Source organism: Hylobates moloch, unplaced genomic scaffold, assembly GCF_009828535.3.
Source record: "Hylobates moloch isolate HMO894 unplaced genomic scaffold, HMol_V3 SCAFFOLD_13, whole genome shotgun sequence".
Taxonomy (NCBI): Eukaryota; Metazoa; Chordata; class Mammalia; order Primates; family Hylobatidae; genus Hylobates; species Hylobates moloch.
The window spans coordinates 64,863,477-64,885,162 of record NW_026652288.1 but is presented as its reverse complement, the minus strand read 5'-3'; the positions used below and the strand labels follow the sequence as shown (position 1 = coordinate 64,885,162).

The 21,686-nt window shown below is 41.1% G+C and overlaps 1 protein-coding gene across 2 annotated transcripts in view; it reads left to right on the top strand.

Annotated features, from left to right (window-relative positions):
• The first annotated feature begins 2,683 nt into the window (after positions 1 to 2,683).
• Positions 2,684 to 21,686, top strand: part of WWTR1 (WW domain containing transcription regulator 1) — a 212,967-nt gene continuing 193,964 nt past the window's right edge. Inside the window, exons 1-2 of one of the 2 annotated variants that reach the window (XM_032173822.2) lie at positions 2,684 to 2,731; positions 9,267 to 9,391. The gene's annotated coding sequence lies outside the window, so the exon portion shown is untranslated. Of the gene's footprint in view, positions 2,732 to 9,266; positions 9,392 to 21,686 lie in introns of those variants that run through there. The other variant, XM_032173821.2, reaches the window with a different exon arrangement.

The following is a 21,686-nucleotide window of genomic DNA, read 5'->3' as shown; positions in this document are numbered from 1 at the left end:
ACTCAGGAGGCTGAAGCAGGAGCAGTACTTGAACCAAAGAGTTCAAGATTGTTGTGATCTATGATCAGGCCTGAGAAGAGCCACTGCACTGTAGCCTGGGCAACATAGCGAGACCCCTGTCTCTCAAAAAAATTATTTTAATACAAAAAACCTGAAGAACGCTGGCTGGACACAGTTGCTCACGCCTGTAATCCCAGCACTTTGTGGGGCTGAGGCGGGAGGATCACCTGAGGTCAGGAGTTTGAGACCAGCCTGACCAACATGGAAAAACCCCATCTCTACTAAAAATACAAAGTTAGCTGGGCATGGTGGCACATGCAGTCCAGCTACTTGGGAGGCTGAGACAGGAGAATCGCTTGAACCCAGGAGGCGGAGGTTGCTTTGAGCTGAGATTGCGCCATTGCACTCCAGCCTGGGCAACCAGAGTGAAACTCTGTCTCGAAAAAAAAAAAAAGAAGAAAACAGGCTCAAGTGCCACCTGTAAGAGGAAGGAGAACTAGACCCTGCCATGGGAGTTAGGCAGACAGGGTCCAGGATCGGGCCTGAACCTTCTGATATGCTGAGAAGCCAGTCCTGAGGTTGCAGGAGGTTATTTGCTCGAAGGCTCACCCCTGGGAGCTAACCATCATGATCCTGTGGGAAAGTTAAATGTTCCCAAGGAGTCCTGAAGTTATTTGTGAGGGAAACCTAGTAAAAGTCTAGACTTCCTGTTGCACCATAGATAGAATGAAAGTAAAAGAAATGTACCGTCATGATAATTTCCAAGCCCCTTTGAGTCCTGAGCTAATAAATAAATGTAATAAATAAATATTAACATTATATATATACGTTTGATGTGGGTAGCCAGTTTCTAGAAGGATACATAAGAAATTCTTAATAGGGTTTCCTCCGAGATGGGGCCAGGGAGGGTGGCCAAGATTTTTACTTTTTACTTTATACTCTTCTATACATTAAAAAAGTGTATTTATTATTTATATAATGCAAATAAGTAAGATACAAATGTGTTTACATATAATGTGTCAGCATATCCCAACTGAGCCAAAAAGTTTGTGCCACATTAGGAATTAAATGGTAGAGAAAAATAGCATTGTAAAAATATTACTCTACAGTGGTTTCCATATAAAGTTCCTTCAAAATTTTCCTTCTGAAATTTTCCTGTTTTTTTTTAAAGACTAAATATATCTTTCTTGCTGAGCTATAAGCTATAAAACAATTTTAGTATTCTCCCAGGCCTCCACCATTACTAACAATATTAATTCCTTGCATATAGCATTAGAGCAGGGTTCTCATCCCTGGCTTGCACACCCAGAGCCTGGCCCCAAAGTAAGTAAACCTGAATTGGGCTCACTTGAGCCCATCTCATTTCTCAATTTTAAAAGCTTCACAGGTGACTGTGATGTACAGCCAGAGCTGAGGTTCACCGTTAGAAGAACTGGGGAGAATGTTGCAGGAACAGTGCTAGAGTACTCAACCAACCTTCTATGGTAGTTGATGGGTCCATCCCAGAGATTTTCCATGAATGAGCAAATAGCAGAGCAAAACCTAAATTGAACCCTGTCAAGGAATCATGAACACCTTTGTAGTTTAAAATATACTTGTTAAAGGGTGTTTTAAATTAATTGTCCACTTCATTCCAATTTGTCTTTTGATTTCCTTAGTACTTTTCCTCCTTGCATTTCATGTAAATCCAATGCTGTGTGAGTAAAGAGAAGGGAGGAGAAAGAAGAAAATGTGCCGAAGCAAGTATTTTTAGAGTGGGTTTTTGGAATATTTTGGAGTTAGCATTAATTCATTTCAAAGGGGCAGAAAAATATTCAGAGGTAGCATGAGATTAGTATGAAAAATGTTGGCAGGACCTATGATTCTGTTGCTCACTCTACAGGATTTGGAACAGGCATATTCCCTTCATGTGGAATTGGAATTAATTGGACAATTAATTCAAAATGCCTTCATGAAAAGAACAAAACCACATAAAATTGCCCTTCATGTCTGGTTGCCTCAACAGAACAACAAAAAAGTGACGGAACTGGATGCTCTCCCAGTCTTACATTTCTATGTAAATGTGAAAGACAAACATGGCTACAAGGACCAGGTATGGCCTAGGAAAAGGGAGAATCGACCTTTTAGAGTAGGGGTTCTTAACATAGAGTCTTTAGAAGGTTTCAAGGTGTCCATGAACCTCCTGAAATCACATATAAAATGGTGTGTGCACCTTTTTTTCTAGGGTTATGGCCCATGGCTTTCATCAGATTCTCAAACCATTGGAAAGGATTAAAAACTGCCTTTTTTTTTTTTTTTTTTTAAGGAGTCTGGGGGGTAGGGTGAAGGGTATAAAAATTATTCAAGTTAGGAATATTAAAAAGAGAGCCTGTTAATTTAGTCAAATATTAGGGGGGATCACACCGATTCTTGGAGCTGGAGAGAAGGCAGAAGATCACATCATTTGAAGCCAGGCATTGGGAGGAAAGCCAGGAAAGAGATGGGCAAGAAATTACCAGCTGAAATTCAGGTGAAGGAGCAGATAGCTGGTAATTGTTGAAGCTGTGTGATAAATGCATAGGGATTCATTATATCATTCTGTTTACTTTTGTTTAGGTTTGAAATTTTTCACAATAAAAAGTTTTTTAAAATAAGGAGCCCCAGAGAGAATTCCTAGAAGGTGGCAGAGCAGGAAAAAGAGGAACCTATCTTCCCACCTAGATAATAATTTTACCAGTAGAATCTGTGTAATGTAAGTATTTTGGAACTGTGGAGTCTGTTGAAGGCTTATAACTTCCAGGGCTTGGGCAATAATTGTGGTTAATTTTCATCAATTTCAGCTGTAATCACAGTAGCAGCTAACCACCCTTCAGCTACGTGTCAGGCAGCTGTGCACATGCTCCTGGAGCAACCTGTACACAGCCTGTGGGAGCTAGGGTAGCTGAAAAGGACCCTGTCCTCCAAATATCTAGGATCTGTGCTCTCATTGCTGATTGCTGCTTCTCATCACAGAGGTGCAAAGAAGCAACAGGTTTTGTTGTTGCACCGTACCCCATTGTTGCAAGTCCCTCCATCTCTGGATGAAGTGACTCTCAGGGAATATAAAGAGCAAACACCTTTTTCCCTTCCTATATTTTTTCCCCTTTGGGAACTAGATATTGAAGACTAGAACATTAAAAATGAGCCACATATATGTGATTGGAGTTAGAAAATCATCATGTATACCCAGGGAAAGGCAAAGGCTCAAAAAAATATATGAGAGGATCTTAACTTTATACTTCTGGCTGATCCACACCACAGAGACAGCTACAACAACAACAACAACAAAAAATAGAAAAACAGCAAACCGGCTGGGTGAGGTGGCTCACACTGGTAATCTCAGCACTTTGGGAGGCTGAGGCAGGCAGATCACCTGAGGTCAGGAGTTTAAGACCAGCCTGACCAACATGGAGAAACCCCGTCTCTACTAAAAATACAAAATTAGCCAGGTGTGGTGGTGCATGCCTGTAATCCCAGCTATTTAGGAGGCTGAGGCAGGAGAATCACTTGAACCCGGGAGGCGGAGGTTGTGGTAAGCCGAGATCATGCCATTGAACTCCAGCCTGGGCAACAAGAGCGAAACTCTGTCTCAAAAAAAAAAAAGAAAAGAAAAGAAAAGAAAACCAGCAAACCAAAAGAAAGGACACTGATTTTCAGAGTTACTACATTATTAGATTCAAATATCCAATTTCCAACAAAAAATTCACAAGGCATGCAAAGAAACAGAAATGTATGGCTTGGTTAAAGGGGGAAAAAAAAACTAACAAGAAATTGTCCCTGAAAGAGACCTAAAAATGGATGTAATAGACAAGGACTTTCAAACAACTGTCTTAAAGATGCTAAAAGAACTAAAGGAGGATGTGGTGAAAGTCAATAAAACAATATGTGAAGAAAATGGAAATATCAATAAAGAAATAGAAAACCTAAAAAGAAAGCAAAAATAAATTCTGGAGCTGAAGATTACAGTAGTCAAAGTGAAAATTTTAAGAAATCCAAAGGCAAATTTGAGCAAGCAGAAGAATCAGCAAACTTGATAGGACAATGAAAATTTTCAAGTCTGAGGAACAGAAAAAAGATTGGAGGAAAGTGAACAGAGCCTAAGGGACCTGTAGGGTACCATCAAGCAGATCAACATATGCACTGTGGGAATTCCAGAAGGTGAACAGAGAGAGAAAGGGGAAGAGGGAATATTTGAAGAAATGATGATCAAAAAATCCCTAAGTATTTGGAAAATTCACAAATTTCTGGAAATTAACCAACACACTCTTAAATAACCAATTAAGAAAAGAAGAAATCATAATGGAAATTACAATGTATGTAGAGACAAATGAAAATGAACACACATGATACCCAAACTTATGGAACACAGAGAAAGTAATGCTAAGGGGAATATTTATAATAAATTCAAAATTTACATTAAATAGCTTACATTAAAAAACAATAAATGTCTTAAATCAACAACCTAACCTTAAAACTTAAGAAACTAGAAAAAGAAAAAGAAACTAAACCCAAAGCTGGTAGGAGGAAGAAAATAATAAAGATTAGAGCAGAGATAAATGAAATAGAGAATAGAAGAATAATAGAGGAAAATAATAGAAGAATAATAGAGAAATCCAAAGATGGTTCTTCCAAAAGATCAACAAAATTGACAAGCCTTTAGCTAAATGGACTAAAGAAAAAGAAGACTCAAATTATTAAAATCAGAAATTAAAGTGGGGACATTATTACCAAATCTACAGAAATAAAAAGGATTTTAAGAGAGCAATTGTATTTCAACAAATTGGATAACCTAGATGAAATGGACAAATTTCTAAAAACACACAACCTATCAAGACTAAGCCACAAAGAAATAGAAAATCTGAATAAACCTGTAGCTAACAAGAAAGTTGAATCTCTTATAAAAGACAATAATTTAAAATATCCCATGAAAGAAAAGCCCTGCACAGTGGCATGCAACTGTAGTCTCACCTACTCAGGAAGCTGCAGTGACAGGATCATTTGAGCCCAGGAGTTCAATACCAGCCTGGGCAACATAAGAAACCCCATCTCTTAAAAGAAAAGAAAAGCCCTGGATCTGATAGTTTTACCAGTGAATTATACCAAACATTTAAAGAATTAACACCAATCCTTCTCAAACTTTTCCAAAAGAATTGAAGAGAAGAGATTACACCCTAACCCAGTCTATTAGGCCAGCATTACCTTGATAACAAAGCCAGACAAAGACTCTACAAGAAAAGAAAACTAATAGACCAATATCCCTTATGAACAGTGATGCAAAAAATATTCTGAACAAAATATGAGTAAACTGAGTGCAACAGCATATTAAAAAGATTATACACTATGGCTAAGTGAGGTTTACTCCTGGAATGCAAGGATGATTCAATCTATGAAAACTGATCAATGTAATACACCACATTAACAGAATGAAGGGGGAAAGCCGCATGATCATCTCAAGGGGTGCAGAAAAAACATTTGACAAAATTCAACATCCTTTCATGGTGAAAATGCTCGGTAAACTCTGAATAGAAGGCAACTAACTCAACATAAAAAAGCTGTCTGTGAACAACCCACAGCAAACATCATACTTAATGGTGAAAGACTGAAAGCTTTTTGTCTAAGATCAGAAACAAGACAAAAATTTCCACTTTCACCATATAGCATTGGAAATGCTAGACACAGCAATGAGACAAGAAAAAGAAATGAAAGCATCTAAAATGGAAAAAAAGAAGGAAAATATCCCGGTTTGCAGATGACATGATCTCATATATAGAAAATCCCGAAGATTTCACACAAAAAAGTTAGAATTAATAAACAAATTCAGCAAAATAGCAGGATACAAAGTCAACACACAAAAATCCATTGCATTTATATACACAAACAATAAACAATCTGAAAAAAGAAAACAATTCCATTTATAATAGCATCAAAAATAATAAAGTACCTAGGAATTAACTTTACCAAGGATGTAAAAAATCTATGTACTGTAAAGTACAAAATATATCTGAGAGAAATTAAAGAAGACATAAATAAATGGAGAGCTATTTCATGTTCATGAATTGGAAGACTTAATATTGTTAAGATTTCAACACTACCCAAAGTGATCTACAGATTCAGTGCAATTCCTATCAAACAAGGAGTTTTTTTTGCAAAAATAGGAAAACAAATCTTAATATTCATATGAAATTTCAAGGAACTCTAAATAGTCAAAATAATCCTAAAAGAGAAGAACAAAGCTGGAGGACTCACACTTACTGATTTAAAAATTTATTATAGGTAATAGTAATTAAGACAGTGTGGTAGTGGCACAAAGACCACACACAAAGACCAATAAGTACAATAGAGAATCCAGAAATAAATCTTCAAATATATGGTCAAATGATTTTTGGCAAGGGAACCATGATTATTCAATAAGAAAAGGACAGTCTTTTCAACAAATGGTGCTGAGAAAACTAGATATTTACATGCAAAATAATGAACTTGTACCCTTACCTAATACCATATGCACAATTTAGCTCGAAGTAGATCCATGGCCTAAATGTAAGCCGTAAAACTATAAAACTCTTAGAAGAAAACATAAGGCAAAAACTTCATGACATGGGATTAGGCAGTGATTTTGTGTAATGACACCAAAGGCATAGGCAACAAAAGAAAAAAATAGACAAATTAGACTTCATGAAAATTTAAAAATTTTATATCAAAAGACACTATCAACAGAATAGAAAGGCAGCCTACAGAATTTGAGAATATATTTACACATCATATATCTGATAAGGGATTAGTATCCAGACTATACGGAGAACTCCTAAAACTCAACAACAAAAATACAAACAGCTCAATTCAAAAATGGGTGAAGGACTTGAATAGATATTTGATACTTCTCCAAGAAGATATACAAATGGCCAATCAGCACATGCAAAGATGCTCAACCTTACTAATCATTATGGAAATGCAAGTCAAAACTATAGTGAGAGCCACCTGGACACCCTTAGGATGGTTACTATCAAAGCAATAGAAAGTAAAATGTGTTTGCAGGGATGTGGAGAAAATAGAATCTTTGTGCCTGTTTGGGGGATATAGAATGGTATAACCACTGTGGAAAGCAGTATGGTGGTTTCTCAAAAAATTAAAAATAGATTTACCTTATGATCCAGCAATGCCATACCCAGAAGAATTAAAAGCAAGTTATCAAAGATATTTGTATGCTCGTGTTCATACAGCATTATTTACAATAGCTAAAACATTGAAGCAAACCAAGAGGCCATCGAGAGATGAATGAAAAAGCAAAATGTGATATATACTTACAATGGAATATTATTCAGCCTTAAGGCTGGGCACATTGGCCACGCCTGTAATCCCAGCACTTTGGGAAGCCAAGGCAGTGGATCATAGATCACCTGAGGTCAGGAGTTCAAAATCAGCCTGACCAACGTGGTGAAACCCTGTCTCTACTAAAAATGAAAAAATTAGCTGGGCGTGGTGGCTGACGCCTGTAGTCCCAGCTACTTGGGAGGCTGAGGCCCAAGAATCACTTGAACTCGGGAGGCAGAAGTTGCAGTGAACCCCGAGATCATGACACTGCACTCCAGCCTGGGCAACAGAGTGAGACTCAGTCTCAAAAAAGAAAAAAAAAGGAAAAATAATATTATTTAGCCTTAAAAAGGAAGAAAATTCAGGCCAGCCATGGTGCCTCACATCTGTAATCGCAGCCCTATGGGAGGCCAAGGCGGGCAGATCACTTGAGGTCCGGAGTTCAAGACCAGCCTGGCCAACATAGTGAAATCCCATATCTACCAAGAATTCAAGAATTAGCCAGGCGTAGTGACAAGCACCTGTAATCCCAGCTCCTCAGGAGGCTGAGGCAGGAGAACCGCTTGAACCCGGGAGGCAGATGTTGCACTGAACCGAGATCATACCACTGAACTCCAGCCTGGGCAACAGAATGAGACCCTGCCACAAGACAAAAAAAAAAAAAAAAAAAATGAAGAAGAAGAGAAAAGAAAATTCTGACGCATGCTACAACATGGATGAACCTTGAGGACATTAGGCAAAGTGAAATGAGCCAGTCACAAAACAACAAATACTATATGATCCCACTTTTATGAAGTACTTAAAGTAGTCAAAATCATAGAGACAGAAAGTAGAATGATGGTTGCTAGGGGTAAGCAGGAAGGGAGCAATGAGTAGTTGTTTAATGGGCATAGAGTTTCAATTTTGCAAGGTGAAAAGAGATCTGGAGATGGATGCTGGTAATGTTTGCACAACCATATGAATATACTGAATGCCACTCAGCTGTGCACTTAAAAATGATTAAGATAATAAATTTTGTTACATATATTTTACCATAATAAACTTGGGGGAAAAATTAAAATGAAAAGAACCAAAGTGAGATAGCAGAGGACCCTGTGAGCTGCTGAGCCTGTGTGAACAGAGACTAGTGGCCTTCATGGCATCATGTGGCTGAATGAGTGGTTGGTAATGATCTCCTGCTTTCTACTATCTGTTTCCTTTTCTTCCTCAGTTTTTTTCTTAATCTGCTCCCTTGAGAGAACAATCCTGCTTCTTTCAGATACAAAATTCCAAGTTTGATGTGGTGATTATGGGGAAAAAAAGAACGTGAGGTCACAATGAGAAGATGGGACACTATGGAAGGCCCTTTAATTTTCTAATAGTCACACAGACTTTAAAAAATAGTCTCTGGGGTCTGGTAACTTAGTAATGTCATTGAGTTATTATAAAAGAGTAAGCAATTTTATAATATATTTGTTTAGGGATATAATTTTGTATAATTTCCCTTGTTCACTTATTTTTCAGTATAAATCAGCCTTGATGATATGATCATTTCATTTTTTTCTAAAATTAGGATAATAATAATAATACCTATTTTATTAATGGTGATATAAAATCTAGGAGAAAAACATGAATGAATACTCACAAGTATTTACTACTTCTGAGTAGTAGAAAACATGTGAATACTAACAAGCTACTATGGTCTTGTTCCTAAATTTCCACAAGAGAGACCTTCCAAATGTATGAATTTTTACGTCTATATCTTAAGCCAAGAATATCCTTCTTCACTATACCCACCCTACACCTAATCAGGAAATTTTCAAAGTCTTACAACATATTTCATATTCACAAATTGCTTATGTTGGATCATCACCCTTGTCCTTCACTTCTTGGGCACCAGAGGGCATACATCTTAAATCTCACTTTCTCAGAGACACAAATCCTTTTTCCCTCCACTGCAGGATTTACTCCTCTGGATTTGTTCTGGCACCTTGAAGAAGCTTAGGGGAACAGTTCAGCTTTGCTCTTCCTGATAATTCATGGCTTTCCTGATGGTGTGGTTCAACACACCCACCAGAGACAGAAGGTAATGATTACTCAGGAGGCGTGCTCCCTTTATCAATCTGCACAATCAAAAGAATTGTCCTTGAAAATAGTCTTTGTAAACCATTAGTTCATAATCTTTTTTGGGGGGGGGGGTTTGCTAACTTTTCATTGTTTTCAGGCTGAAGGTAGCCTAAAATTGTATTCATTACTTTAGCCTTCAAAGCTTATAAAGTGAGATAATAGAAGTGAAACTGCTTTCGAAGGGGAAAGAAGCACCATATAATTGCAAAGTAGAATTACCTCTAGGAGAAATGTTAACCAGACAAGGCCAGTCCGTCACCCACTGGGGAGTCGCACAATCTCAGCTCGCTGCAGCCTCAACCTCCGCAGCTCAAGCAATCCTCCCATGTCAGCCCCCCAGGTAGCTGGGACTACAGGCATGTGCCACCTAAGTTTTTTATTTTTTATAGAGACAGGGTTCACCCTATGTTGCCCAGTCTGGTCTCGAACTCTGGGCTCAAGTAACCCACCCACCTCAGCCTCCCAAAGTGCAAGGATTAGAGGTATGAGCCACTAGGCTTGGCCCATAATTTTTTTATTCTTGTGATTGTATGCCCACATTTTTTTTCTTATGATTTTTCTGTTGATCTTTATAAAAATTTTTATTTTGTAAACCTATTAATTCTTCTGGACATATCCTAAACTACACATTCAGAGCCACCCAAGTAGCCATCCATCCACTTATGAAATAATATGACTATTAAGAAATCTAGAAATTAAATTTAAAAAATAAAATATGACTTTACTATTAAAAAACAGGTCGCAACAATCAATAAGTAAGTGATTCTAAGAGAAAATGTCAAAATATAAGTATATAGATTTTTTTTTCCCTAATACCAAATAAGAATATTTTTATTTTCCTTTGGGCCATCCCTCAATCACAGTATATTCAGAGTGGTTTTCAAATTTTGTAGGATTGTTTTTATCTTTCTGTGGCTTTGACAAGTATCAAGTATGAGTAGATTTAGTTGAAGAGGTAAGTAGGCCACAGAGCATCAGAACAATTTCTTTATTTTATTTATTTATTTATTTATTTATTTTGAGATGGAGTCTCCCTTTGTCACCCAGGCTGGAATGCAGTGGTGTGATCCCGGCTCACTGCAACCTCTGCCTCCCAGGTCCCAGCGATTCTCCTGCCTCAGCCTTCCGAGTAGCTGGGTTTACAGCTGTGTGCCACCATGCCTGGCTAATTTTTGTATTTTTAGTAGAGACAGAGTTTTACCATGTTGGCCAGACTGGTCACAAACTCCTGCCCTCAAGTGACCCACCCGTCTCGGCCTCCCAGAGTGCTGGGATTACAGGCATGAGCCACCACGCCAGGCACAGAACAATTTCTGAATTCAAAACAAATAGCCCTGAATAGTAAATTCTCTATTCACTGAATAGAGAATTCATGTTCAATGTTTTGTCAATGTTTTCATCGTAGGCAAACCTGAGACCAATTTTCTTAGGAAGACAATGCCATAAATGTTGATGAGGCTCCCTAGTTAACCCCCACCCCAAACCAAACCAGACTTTTTATCCAGTTAAATATGTTGTAGTCCCCTCTGAGATCCCCACCACTCTTTGCTATTCATATTTTTACTATTTTTGTGATTAGCATAAGTAATAGAAAGAGAAATTAATATCTGCAGAGCACTTTATCCACATGTACTAAGTTGTACTTGTCTCCCAACTCTATGTGAGGTGTATGTATGAAGTACTGTTGCTCTGGGATCTTTGGGATTGGGATGTCGCTTTTCTGGCCGGAAATCTCTTTGGCTGGTGGTGCCTTTGCCCAAGTTTTCTCAGGCCCTCTGGGCTTGTTCCACCCACTCGGCCTGGCAGGCTGTGCTCAGCTCATGCTACTGGCCCTTGATCACACGCCTCTAAGGGAGACTGAGTCAGGTGTGGAGCGGCAAGGGATGTGTAAGCGAGCGTGGGATTCGACCACTGCACACAGTCAAACACACCGCTGCTGCCAGGGGGCAGGCAGTTCCGAGTGCTGGCACGGGTGCCAGCGCTCTGTGAGGCTATGCTGGACCAGGCACACTGCAAGCAACTTCCCCAGCTGGCACCGGAAAATGCAGTGACGCCCAAAAGCTTGACGCCCAGAAGCTTGGAGATGCCTGCAACTGCAGGCCCCCAAAGAGGGAGTCACAGCCCTGGCTTGGGGAGCTCCCAGGTCTGGGCTCCCTGAAGGGCCGCAGGTGTTCTCTCCTCTTCACCCACAACATGGCGAGCAAGGGGCATGTTTCAGCCCTGTTTGTGTTACAGCTCTTTTAGCCTTGCCATTTGGTGGGTCCCGAGTTCTTGTTCTGCCTTCAAGAAGAATGGGGTACACAGACAAGTGGAGGGTGAGCAAGGTGAAGAGGAGCTTTACTGAGAAATAGAATAGCTTAGAGGAGACCTGCAGTGGGCAGCTCCTTTCCATAGCCAGGGTGTCCCGACGAGTTTTCAGCTGTCAGCAGAGAGGGTAGCTCCTCTCTGCAGCGAGTCCTCCCATCATCTCTTCAGCTCCTCTCTGCAGCTGGTCACCACCTTGTCTCCCTGTCCTCTCTCCATCCTCTCTTCCGAGTCTGACTGACTCTGGGGGTTTTTAATGGGCCTCAGAGGGTAGGAAGTGTGTGCTGATTGGTCCGTGGGTGGCCGTGGATGGGCCCAGGGAAAAGCACCACACGTTCCCACTCTGGTCTGTGGGACTGGCAGCCCGGCCCCCAGGCTTCAGGCCCCCCTTGGCTTGAAGGCAGGAGTTTCCTGGGGACCCACCCCATTCTGCCCAGGAGTCTATCTGCTTCCTGCTGCTGTTCATGGTGCCCAGGCTGTTCATGCCAAGGGGCACCTGCAGGCCAGCGCCAGGCTGTTCTCAGCACCCCCGGTCTCCCTCCCATGTTCATTAGTTCCCAAAGTCCAGAGAGGGCAGAGATGACAGGGGCCAGGTGTGTCACCGCTGCCCTGAGCCTGCACACACCCAGCCAGGCTGCAACAGTGCCCGGGCTTGGCCCCATCCTTGCTCTGAGATCCGAGGGGGCGCTGGGAGCGAGGAGAGGCTAGACACTGGGAGCAGACACCTCTGAGCCTACCGGGGCAAGGGTGGCCTTCCTGGGCCCCTGAGAGTTCAGAGATGCCTGGTTCTGCAGTCACAGCTCAACGTCTGCAGCTGCGTCCAGGAGGGTGGGGCTCCTGCCTGCTCCCAGCCCCTAAGAGCACAGGGAGGCAGGGGTCCATGTCCACAGCGGTGTCTTGGGTGGCTGCAGCCGCACCCGAAAGGTCCAGGCTGCTGCCTGCTCCCGGCTCCCGCTGGCTTCATGAAGGTGACACCGCCCCAGGCCCAGCTCCGCCTTGGGTCCCCTCTCCGCCCACCCCTTCATGTCCGACCGCACTGCTCTTCTGCCAGTAGGCAACTCGGCCTGGCCCCATCACGGCGGCTGCCAGGGCGGTGGGATCTGAGGCGCTCCCAGGGCAGGCTCCAGAGACTGTCACCTCCTCCCCACAGCCTCCCCGCAGTGGTGGCCAGCAAAACCAGCGACGTGGGGCCAGGGGCCAGAGCAGCAGAGGCTCTGGGCCTGGGATCAAGTCCCACCCGACTGCACAAGGGTTGGGCAACAAAGTCGAAGTCCGCCGCCTCAGGGATGTGGGCCACAGGGGTCACATTGCTGCCACTGTCACTCCCACAGCCGCTTCCTCCACTACTGCCCGTGCCCCTCTGCTGCTGCTATCACTGTGATCCTTATAACTGCCTCAGAGAAGTTAAATAAACAGATTTAAAAATTCAAGACGTAGGACAGGCGCGGTGGCTCATGCCTGTAATTCCAGCACTTTGGGAGGTGGAGGTGGGTGGATCACCTGAGGTCAGGAGTTCGAGACCAACCTGGCCAACATGGCGAAACTCCGTCTCTACTAAAAATACAAAAATTAATCAGGCGTGGTGGCGGGTACCTGTAATCCCAGCTACTTGGGAGGCTGAGGCAGGAGAATCACTTGAACCCAAGAGGCAGAGGTTGCAGTGAACCGAGATTGTCCCACTGCACTCCAGCCTGGGCAACAGAGCGAGACTCCGTCTCAAAAAAATAAAAAATAAAAATAATAAATTAATTAATAAAATAAAAATTCAAGATGTACATTATTATGGAAGAGAATTCATGGTTTTATTTTTTTCAGAATTGGCATAGACAATCCTGAATTTCTAATGGTTTATGTGTGAAAATGTTTTTTAAAAGTGGAATATTTTAACTTAAATATATTTTTAAATGAATACTGAGTGCATGGAAAAATATATTCGGGACTTCAGTTCCTCAAACCCCACCTTCACCTGCAAATCATATGTTTTAGACCCTTTTCTTTTCTGAGTATTACCTTTTCTCTCCACCTACATTCCCTGCTAACCAGGATGGTCACTCTCATATGCAGCAGATGTGAAACCAAATGTTTGGGAGACGGTATGGGTGGAGAGAAAAAGTGTAGTCTTGAGCATCAGACACATCCTTACCTTACTTAATTTACAGCATGCCCTTGAGCAAATGTTGTAACTGAGTGAATCTCAGTTTCCACTTTTGCGAATGTCATAAAATAATATCTATGTCTTACAGTTATTTTGAGGATTAAATGAGATATCATTTATATTGTCCTGAAGTGTAATTGGTTCCAAAATACTTTCCACCCTTGTTAGTAGTAAAATGAGTAATATTTATCAATAAATTACTTTGCACTTTAGTTGTGGTTTAGAGTAGTGTGAAAGCCTGGATTGTTACTATTCCATAGGAATTAGCTCCTGGTTTTGGCCTGAGACTAACTAATGTCTAATCCTCAAAATTCCTATTCATAAGGTTCAATAATAAGCGGATGGGTTACACAACCCTAATTTTGCAGGTCACACTTTTCCTCTTGATATAAGTTTTTGTCAGCAACTAAAAACATCCAGGTTAGTCAAAAAGTGTGATCAATATATAACAACACAGGAATTGTCTAAGAAGAATTCAGGAACAAGAGAATGTTGGGTAAATCGTAGGCTGATCATGAGAGAGCCACAGCTATAGAAAAAATCTGATTTAGAGAAACGATAATTTTTTGTGTTTTCTCTTACCCCTTCCCTCTCTTTAGTTCCCAATAATTTTATTTTATAGCAAAGATACTTAAAATAAAATTTTAGTTTATAGCAAGGATAGGGTCTTGCTTTGTTGCCCAGGCTGGAGTACAGTGGCTATTCACAGGTGTGGTCATAGTGTACTACAGCCTCGAACTCCTGGCCTCAATCCTCCCACCTCAGCCTCAAAAGTAGGTTGGACTACAGATATGCATTACCAATTTTAAATTTTAAAATGTAAAATTAAAATTAAAATTTTGCCTACCTTCACTTTTCTTTCTTTCCATTACCTAAACTTCATTTGACATTTATACAATCAAGAAATACAAACTGGGCCGGGCGCGGTGGCTCACGCTTGTAATCCCAGCACTTTGGGATGCCGAGGCGGGCGGATCACGAGGTCAGGAGATCGAGACCACGGTGAAACCCCGTCTCTACTAAAAAATACAAAAAATTAGCCAGGCATGGTGGCGGGTGCCTGTAGTCCCAGCTACTCGGAGAGGCTGAGGCAGGAGAATGGTGTGAACCCGGGAGGCAGAGCTTGCAGTGAGCCGAGATTGTGCCACTGCACTCCAGCCTGGGCGACAGAGCGAGACTCCGTCTCAAAAAAAAAAAAAAAAAAAAAAAAAGAAATACAAACTGAGTCCTTACTACATGTCAGAAACTTGTAGAATACAATAATAAGTGAAACAGCCAGTCTTTGATTTCAAGAAGTTAACATTGGTTGGGAAGGCAGATAACTAGAGGTAAGTAACAATAAATAAATAAGGTGATTTCAGAGAATGCTAAATATTAAGGAAAATAAAGTAAATATGACAGAGAGTAACCAGGGAGCATCTTTAGATTGGGTGGGCCTCAGAGGGTAGGAAGTGTGTGCTGATTGGTCCATGGGTGGCCAGGGAAGGCTTTCTAATGAGAGCTTGAGCTAAGACCTGGCTGATGAGGTCTGAGCCATTTGAAAATGTGGCAGGAAAATGTGATGCACAGAAGCCAAGAGAAGAAAATGTTTTAAGAAAGAGAGATTGGGCAATTGAATCTGCTGATAAAATAGGTGAGATGAAAACCAGAAGTGATTATTAAAGTTGGCCTTTGGTGACCTGGGTAAAAGCAGGGACAGTGGTGTGATCTGGATGCAAGTTCAGCTGCTGAGGCTAAGGGAAGAAGTCTGCCAAAGGTAGAAACTAGTGATCAGGTTGTATATGCCCAGAAGCTGGCTAGACTGTTCTTTATAAAATAAAGTAAGCTCTAGTACCCCTAATACCTCACAAAACAAATGCATCTACTTGGTTTGTATCACTTCTGACAAGTGGTGTTAATAATAATAGAATTATTTATTATTTTACTACTGATTTCATATACTTTTAACTATTATATCAAGATCCTGAATTTTCCTTTTTCTTTTTTTTAATTCAGCTTAATAATTTTTTAAAATTTTACTTTTGTAGAGACAAGATCTCGCTGTGGTGAGCAGGCTGGTCCTGGACTTCTGGGCTCAAGCCACCTTGGCCTCCCAACCCACTGGGATTATAGGCACAAGCAACCACATCCAGCCTCCTTTTTTTTTTTTTTTTTAACAAGTGTGTAAGACCCTACGCTTCTGTCTCCTCTTCACCCCTTCCCATCTCCTTTCCTAACTGTGCCCATAAATGAATATATAATCAATTTGGGTGGAGTTTATCACTGAAAGCTTCCTAAACTGGAGAGTAAATCAGTTTGGCACAGTGGTTATGAGAGCAGATTTTGGCTGTGACCTGGCTTTATATGCTGGCTCTACTCTTTACTACATATGTGAACTTGGACAAGTTACTTAACTTCCTTATGCTTCAATTTCTTCCTTTGTTAAAAGGGGATAACGTGCCAGGTGCAGTGGCTCATGCCTATAGTCCCAGCACTTTGGGAGGCTAAGGTGGGTGGATCACTTGAGGTCAGGAGTTCGAGACCAGTCTGACCAACAGGTGAAACCCCGTCTCTACTAAAATTTCAAAAATTAGCCAGGACTGGTGGCATGTGCCTGTAATCCCAGCTACTCAGGAGGCTGAGGCAGGAGAATCACTTGAACCTGGGAGGCAGAGGTTGCAATGAGCCAAGATCACGCCACTGCACTCTAGCCTGGGTGACAGAGCGAGACTCAATCTCAAAAAAAAAAAAAAAAAAAGAAGGGGGGTGGATAATGATAATGTTTTATAAGTGTTTTGTAGGTATCAATTTATCTAATTTCACAATAATCCTATAAGTAGTATAATTAAACTTATTTTACAGATGAGAAAACCAAAGAACAGATGTTATCTGCCTTAGATCACAAAACTAGTAAATAGCAAACCAGAATTTGATCCTAGGCAGTGTGATTCACAACCTAGAGCCCTTAACTGCAATAATGTCTCCCTGCCTGTCCTAAAAGGTCATGCTCTGTACTGTGTAGGCCTGAAAGCCCTTCTCCAAGTCTTGTTGGACCTGGGTGAACACCTGACCCAAAAGGATACAATGCTTTTATAGCACAGCTAGAAAGATGAGCTGAACTGGTCAGATTCTTTCACTCTGAGGAATTTGTTCTGAAAACATGGGAATAAGCTGCCAACATGATGGTGTGAACTACAACTGAGAGGTCCAGTACAGTTGGGGCCTTGATGGCCACTGGGAGTCTTATGTGAAGAGAATCAGCAGAGGGAAGAAGAGAAAAAAAATAGGGTAGATGCACCACGACAAAACTAATTGGAAGGGCTTGTGACCTCTGAGGGAGCAGCCAGCCTCATTCCGTTCCTAAAGTTTCTCAGGTCTGGTCTCTCGAAGGCCCAACTGTCCTTAGTTCTGTTCTTTTCTTTTCTTTTTTGAGATAGAGTTTTGCTCTTGTTGCCCAGGCTGGAGTGCAATGGCGTGATCTCAGCTCACTGCAACCTCCACCTGCCAGGTTCAAGCAGTTCTCCCACTTCAGCCTCTCGAGTAGCTGGGATTACAGGCATGTTCCACCACACCCAGCTAATTTTGTATTTTTAGTAGAGACAGGGTTTCACCAAGTTGATCAGGCAGGCCTCAAACTCCTAACCTTAGGTGATCCGCCCACCTCAGCCTCCCAAAGTGCTGGGATTACGGGTGTGAGCCACCACGCCTGGCCGAGTCCTTAGTTCTTTGAGGGAGTCCACTGTGTATCCTTCCAAAAAAACAACAAACAAAAAATGCAGCTGTTATAATCATAGCAAAGAAAAATCCTTTACTTAACCTAGCATGAATGGTTCTCTGTTCCTTGTTAAATAATAACAACAACCACAAAACAACCTTATTTAAAAATGGGCAAATAATTTGAACGTACATTTCTCCAAAGAAGACATACAAATAGCCAACAAAGTGTATAAAAAGATACTCAAAATTACTAATCAACAGGGAGATATTAATACAAATCAAAACCACAATGAGTTAACACGTCACACCAATTAGGATGGTTATTATTTAAAAAAAAAAAAAAAAAAAAGGCCGGACGTGATGGGTCACACCTGTAATCCCAGCACTTTGGGAAGTCGAGGCAGGCAGACTGCTTGAGCCCAGGAATTTGAGGCCAGCCTGGGCAACACGGCAAACCCCTCTCTACAAAAAGTACAAAAATTATCCGGGCATGGTGGCACATGCCCGTAGTCCCAATACTCAGGAGGCTGGGGTGGGAGGATCGCTTGAGTCCGGGAGGCAGAGGTTGCAGTGGGTGGCAGAGCGAGACCCTGTCTCAAGAAAAATAAAATATAAATATAAATATAAATAAAACCAAATAAAAAGATAAGTATGGTGAGGTTGTGAAGAAACTGGAACACTAGCATGATGTTGGTGAGAATGTAAAATGGTACAACAGCTATGGAAAACAGTATGGAGATTCTTCAACAAATTAAAAATAGAACTACAGTATAATACAGAAATCCTTCTTCTGGGTATATTTCCAAAAGAATTGAAATCAGGATCTCATAAAGATATCTGCACCCTCATGTTCACTGAAGCACTATTCACAATAGTCAAGATATGAAATCAACCTAAGTGTCCATCAACAGACAAATGGATGAACAAAATATAGCATATGCTAGAATATTATTCTGCCTTAAAAAGGAAAAAAGTTCTGACACACCTTATAATATGGATGAACCTTGAGGTCATATTAAGTGAAGTAAGTCAGTCACAAAAAGACAAATACTGTATGTTCCCACTTATGTGAGATACCTAGAGTGGTCAAATTCATAGAAAGAGAAAGTAGAATGGTGGCTGCCAGAAGCAGGACAGCGGTGGGGGTTGAGAGGAGATGGGGAGTTGTTTAATGGGCATAGAGTTTCAGTTTTGCAAGATGAAAAGCGATCTGAAGATTGGTTGTACAACAATGAGAATGTACTTAGTACTACTGAACTGTACACTTCAAAATGGTTAAGATAATAAATGTTATATTAGGTATATTTTACCACAATTAAAAAACCAACAAGCAAACAAAACCAACCAAACAACAAAACAAACAAAAACCAACAAGAAAAAAAAATGTTGTCAGTCATATTGAGACCATAGTGAGTCTGCGTTATTGAGAGAAATAGAGAGTTGGGGGAAAAATGCCTGTTGAGTGAGGAAGACATGAACTCAGTCACTTACATGTCCAGGTACGGTGTTCTGTAGTGCACCAAGTAGAAATGTCCAGTCATGAGCTGGGGTACAGGCCTGAGGCTAGGAAGACAAAGCAGTAGCCCTTTATTGCAAGACTGATTAGACGAGAGAGGACACTGGTTAGGACAAAGGAATCAGGCAGAGGACCATTACCATAATTCTAGTTTAGGAGAACAGTATTGGTATGGCCATAGCATACTGTTGGCCATACCAATTGGTATGACTATTTCCCCAGAAAGGGGAAGCTGGAGCCTGAGCAGGCGGTAGAGACTATTGTGAGTTCAGTAAGAGACACATATGTTTGGGGACATGCAGACATATTCAATTGGCAGTCAGTTTGCTGCCCGAAAGGGTGATTGGAGCTGAGAACCTACATTGCCTCTAGTGCAGCATTTCCTTAGGTAGGCTCTGAGTCCTCTGAGAAATGATTCCCTCTGATATTCACAGTGCACATGAATATATCAGAGACCCTCAGAGTGCTCTGGGAAAGGGAATTGCTTAATTTTGTTAAACCTAGGTTTTCCAAAACTCTGACTGCCCTGCCTTTTTTTTTCATAAAACATCTATTAATTTAATGAGGACTACACTTTGGGGAACTGTTCTCCAGTTTATGAAGATATTTCTTAGTTGACAAAGGGAAGCAAAGGAGAAACTGGTTAGATAGTTGATAAATCTGTGAATATTCAATGTGTCCCTATTAAGTCACCAAAACAGACTGAGGAAGCTTCCAAAAACCCAGGCCTGGCCTGGAAACTGAGGACACTAACCCCTCTGCATAGGGAGCGGTGGTGAAGGTTGCTGGGGGCTTTGATCAAAGACAGCTTGCTGTCTTGGCTTTCTCCCTGTTCTGCATGTGCTAGTGAAGCCTGGCCAATCCCTCCCCTAGTTCTTTTTTATCCTGTACATTGGCTCCATGTCCTTGCTTTTCCATTTGCATAACTAATGCACACAACACAGAGTTCCCGCAATTTTAAAGACAGCTGGCCAAGCCCATCTTGGATGCTGATGTCAGGAAACATCTGGAAGAGGGCTAAAGTTACTGTAGGCCCATCTGAGAACAATGGAAACACATTAATATGGAAAATTCAGTATTGGGGTTGGGGGGTGGCTTGTGTAAATAAAAATGGCTGTCAGACCAACTTATAAAAGTCTTGCACAAAACCTTATTGTAGTTTTGGCACTAATACCACCGAGCAATTGAGTGGTAGGCCAGCTAAAACTGAAATATTGCTGCTTTGTTTTGTATATGTATCATTGAGACCTTCCTTTTCTTAAAAGTTTTCCTAGAAGTCCTGCCAGCTCAGCAAGATATTCTATTCTAAAAAGTTCATAAAATAGTGTTTTACTTTATAATAATATTACGATGATCTCCCTTCTTTCTCCTTGTTCCCTCTTGCTCAAAACATAAGGATATAAAATCGAGTTCTGATACACCTTTTTCTGCTATCTCTAAGACGTCAGTGTTGGCCGGGCATGGTGGCCAACCTCCTAATCTCAGCACTTTGGGAGGCTGAGGTGGGTGGATCACCTGAGGTCAGGAGTTCAGGACCAGCCTGATCAACATGGAGAAACCCCGTCTCTACTAAAAATACAAAATTAGCCAGGCGTGGTGGTGCATGCCTATAATCCCAGCTACTCTGGAGGCTGAGGCAGGAGAATCGCTTGAACCCAGGAAGCGGAGGTTGTGGGAGCTGAGATGATGCCATTGCACTCCAGCCTGGGCAAAAAGAGTGAAATTCCATCTCAAAAAATAAAATAAGTCAGTGTTAGTAGAAATATTAAGGTTTACAAATATTTAAATGTGAACATTATAGAATGTGCGTGAAAAATTTAAATGTGAACATTCTTTTTCTTTTTTCTTTTTTCTTTTGAGACAGAGTCTCTCTCTGTCACCCAGGCTTGATTGCAGTGGTATATGGTGTGATCTCAGCTCACTGCAGCCTCCACCTCCCAGGCACAAGCAATCCTCCTGCCTCAGCCCCCTATCCTGAGTAGCTGGGACTACAGGCACATGCCACCACACCTGGCTAATTTTTGTATTTTTTGTAGAGACGGAGTTTCAAATATTGCCCAGGCTGGTCTCAAACTCCTGGACTCAAGCAATCCACCCGCCTTGGCCTCCCACAGTGCTGGGATTACAGAAATGAGCCACCGCACTGCAACATTGTTTTTCAGGGCTGTGTGGCATAGTAGTTAAATAAACAGATTTTGGAGTTTGAATTCTAGCTCCTCCTCTTACCCAACTATATGAAACTTTGAGAAAATTACTTAATTAGCATAACTTCATTTTGAAAATCATGATAACTATTTTTGCCAGTTGGAATTGTCATGAGGAGTGCATAAGCTAATAATGTTTGCAGTGCTTAATGATTAGTTGTCCAGGTTAGCTATTCTTACTGTGGTTTTGTTGATACATAAGGATTAAGAAGAAATCCCTGCTATAATCTATTTTGCAATCCAACTCCAAAACGCTGAGCATTTGCTTTCAATTTCCTGTCCAACAGATATATGTTTTGGAATTAGGGTTTCTCCCCCTAAGTGTTATTTTAAAGTTCTACTTACTATTTCACTTTATTTTGTAGAAACTGAAAATAGC